The sequence below is a fragment of the Brachyhypopomus gauderio genome, unplaced genomic scaffold (genome assembly GCF_052324685.1).
Source record: "Brachyhypopomus gauderio isolate BG-103 unplaced genomic scaffold, BGAUD_0.2 sc260, whole genome shotgun sequence".
Lineage (NCBI taxonomy): Eukaryota > Metazoa > Chordata > Actinopteri > Gymnotiformes > Hypopomidae > Brachyhypopomus > Brachyhypopomus gauderio.
The window spans coordinates 18628-22500 of record NW_027507081.1 but is presented as its reverse complement, the minus strand read 5'-3'; the positions used below and the strand labels follow the sequence as shown (position 1 = coordinate 22500).

The following is a 3873-nucleotide window of genomic DNA, read 5'->3' as shown; positions in this document are numbered from 1 at the left end:
TTGGGTGCCCCACCCCACTCATACTATTTTGGAAAGGTCTCCTCCGGAGTCAGAAATGGCTCATGGGCTCATTTGAACTCGCACACATTATTCATCGAGGTGATGACGCAGTATTCACGCTTTGGTATCAAAGTTTCCTCCTACCGCCCTCCCTCCCTCCCTCCCTCCCTCTCCCTCCCCTCTCACCCCTCCCTCTCTCTCTCCCTTCTCTCCCTCCCTCCCTCCTTCCCTCTCCCCCTCAGTCCCTCCCTCTCTCTCTCCCTCTCCCCCTCTCCCTCCCTCTCTCTCTCCTCAAGGGGCCACAGTGCTCGATATATTAATAGCATCAGCCAGTGTGTCCCAATTCCCAAAGCAGAGGAGGAATCCCCCCCCCTACCATCACTCTCTCCTCTCTGTCACTCCCCTCTCTCGCTCTCTCTCGCTCTCCTCTGTCACTCCCCCTTTCCCCTCCCTCCTCCCTCCCTCTCTCCAGCTGGGAGCAGACTCTCACGTAGTTGGAGATTTGGCCTGTACCCTTCAGCTGCAGATCAAAGCCACAGGCTACGCACGCACACACACACCACACACACACACACACACACTCACATTCCCTCACACACACACACACACACACACTCACATTCCCTCACACACACGCACAAGTCTGAGAAAGGCCATATAACCCGGCTGGTGGGAGAGAGAGACCTGGGGCGTGGCTCTGTGTGTGTGTGTGTGTGTGTGTGTGTGTGTGTGTGTGTGTGTGTGTGTGTGTGTGTGTGTGGGTGTGTTTATGTCTGTGTGTGTGTGTGTGTGTGTGTGTGAGTGTGTGTATGTGTGTGTGTGTGTGTGTATGTGTGGGTGTGTTTATTTCTCTGTGTGTGTGTGTGTGTGTGTGTGTGTGTGTGTGTGTGTGTGTGTGTTGTGTGTGTGTGTGTGTGTGTGTGTGTGTGTGTGTGTGTGTGTGTGTGTGTTGTGTGTGGGTGAGATAGAGTTGGGTGCGCTCTGAGGTCAACAACCAAGACAGAGACTGCACAGCCCCCAGATAAAGATCCCACTGCACAGATCTGACCCACTTCCATGTGTTTGTGGGGGGCCAGCATGGATCTAATGGATCTCCATGGATCTAATGGATCTGCATGGATTTAATGGATCTCCATGGATCTAATGGATCTGCATGGATCTCCATGGATCTAATGGATCTGCATGGATTTAATGGATCTCCATGGATCTAATGGATCTGCATGGATCTCCATGGATCTAATGGATCTGCATGGATTTAATGGATCTCCATGGATCTAATGGATCTGCATGGATTTAATGGATCTGCCCACATGTGGTTTTTTTTTGGGGGGGGGGGGGGGGGGGGGGGCATGGATAGGACCCACTACCCATGTGTTTAGGACTGTAGATTGTGGACTGTGATTAACTTTGTCAGGAAACAACCTTTTTTAACAAACACAGGAGCCCAGAGAGGACTCTATAATCCCCCAGTGCAGCGTGCATGACCCGTGGTCCACTGGGACACCTAACCTCCTAACACCGCACAGCAACTTCATCCCTTTCTTCATTGACCTTCAGATCTCTCTCCTCCTCCACAGTCAGCTTTTAACGGCAGAGCCTCGGGCTGGAGCCGCTCTTCACCGAGGCGGCTCGGGGTTTCAGCGGGGCCTCACAGTGGGAGTGCGGGACTGGATACGCACGCGCACCGCTACACGAGCACCGCTGCACGCGCATAAACCATTGATGTGCCGGCCGGGGCTACGCTGAGGTAACCATCTGCTAGCTTAGCGCACTGAGCACCGACCTGTGGTGTGTGTGTGTGTGTGTGTGAGAGAGAGAGAGAGAGAGAGAGAGAGGAGAGAGAGATGAGAGAGAGAGAGAGAGAGAGAGAGAGAGAGAGGCTCACCAAGCCGCACCGCTGGCGATAACCGTTTGATGTTCCTCTCCGTGCTCACTTGTCCTTGGGACATCTGATGCTTCCTTTAATTCTCTCTCTCGCTTTCTCTCTCTCTCTCTCTCTTTCTTTTTTTCCCTCTCGCTCTTTTCATCAGGTACTTTCTCGCGTCCGCGCGTGCCGCCGCAGCTATTAAAAGCGCGCCGCAAATGGAATTCCTCAATATCGCTCCGCGCGCCTCTTTGATCTAAGAGCGAAAGCGAGCGTGCGAGATAGAGGGAGACGGGAGAGAGAGAGAGAGAGAGAGAGAGAGAGAGGAGAGGAGGGGGAGAGACAGACCAGAGGAGGGAGGACGCTCGCGCCAGCGCCCTCGTATCCAGCACGGGCTCAGCGGATTCTAGGCGTTGTGTGGCAACATCTCCCCGTTTTCTACTGGTTAACCCCTCATCTTCAGCATCTTTAACCAGGTCTGCGTTACCGAGCACGTCCCAGAATTTGGCTTTTCACTCATGTTCACTGAGTCGCGATATCATTTTTTTTTAAGTTTCCTCTATGGCTCGCGCGTACGCACCCACGCGCGAGCCACAGGTCTCAGACACTGAGCAGAAACACGCGCGCCTTTCAGTGCCGCCAGACCGACTGGGTCGCGGGTTCCGCTTCTGAGCGTGAATGTTGTTTGACCCGACGTCTTTAATATTAAAGGACAGTACCACTCTATCTATCCCTGTCTTGCTCTCTGAACTGTAATACTAGCTGGTAGTAAGTAGCCAGATGTTGGGGGCTGATGCGAGGCTCGCGCTAACGCTGCTTTTGTACGGCCTGCACCTGCAGCCTCTAAAGCACCGCGGGTCTCCACACCTTCTACTGGTATAACACGGAGTGTGACAGTGATCTCATAGCAATGCACACGTAGTCCTGCAGAGGTAGTGCCAATCTTTTGTGTTTATTCGTAGTTCATGGGTTTGAATCACTCTTTTGCGTCTGTGTGTGTATGAGTGTTCGTCTGTTGATGTGCGTCTGTGCGTTCACGTCGGCTGTGCGCGCGTGTGCGAGTGCAGGGACACGTGCTTACCTCCGTTTGCGGGTGTGTTTGAGGCCCGGCGCGTCTCGATACCTGCGTCTGCTTTTTATCTACAAAACATTTAAACGGGGCGCAGTTTTCCGCGCATGAAACACGAGAAAGCAAAGCAAGAGTAGAAAGGAGAGCAAGAGTGACAGACACAGAGACACACACACACACAGAGGGAGACAGAGAGCGAGCGAGCGAGAGAGAGAGAGAGAGAGAGAGAGAGAGAGAGAGAGAGAGAGTGAGAGAGAAAGGAGAAAGGGATTCTACCCAACAGTGAGGAAGAGGAGAGAGAAGTGTGTGAAGAAAAGGGATGGTGAAAAATAAGAGGGATAAAATTAAAACATTCAGAGTTAGTGATCACTGCAAGGGCTGGACCACGAGACAGAGAGAAATACACAGACAGACAGACAGACAGACGTTCTTCATCTGTGATGGGGTGCTTGTTACTTCTGCTTATCTGTAATGTCTTGGTGAAAAGTGTGATTTTGTTATCTTAATGTAAATGTAAATGTGAAAAAATGTGCCAATAATTGTCAATAAAGATCATTTAAACTGTAAAGAAATTAACATTGGGAGGCTCTGTTTTTAAAGTCAGTGTGTAATCAGTGAATTCCCTTTCTTGCTAGGTGACAAAGTCTTTCGACTACTCACACACACACACACACACACACACACACACACACACACACACACACACACACACACACTGTCATAGTGACAGTAACTAGGAATAAAAATGTTTACATTACAGCAAATGCATTAAATATGTAGTTCTTTATTTATTGTATCAGTAATGTATTTGTTATAGAACCATACACAGACAACAAGCTATCACTTATTTCAGGACATGTAAACTCTTTTGCATTGTGAATGTGTATGTATGTATGTAATGGTGTGTGTGTGTGGCAGGGAAGCCCAAGGCCAGTCACAC

At 50.5% G+C, this 3873-nt stretch overlaps 1 long non-coding RNA gene across 1 annotated transcript in view; it reads left to right on the top strand.

Annotated features, from left to right (window-relative positions):
* LOC143504328 (uncharacterized) overlaps nt 1–3466 on the top strand; it is a 4153-nt gene extending 687 nt beyond the window's left edge. Inside the window, exons 2-3 of the long non-coding RNA XR_013127537.1 lie at nt 1578–1747; nt 2031–3466. This is a non-coding gene — a long non-coding RNA (uncharacterized LOC143504328). The remainder of the gene's footprint in view (nt 1–1577; nt 1748–2030) is intronic.
* The last annotated feature ends 407 nt before the right edge of the window (nt 3467–3873 follow it).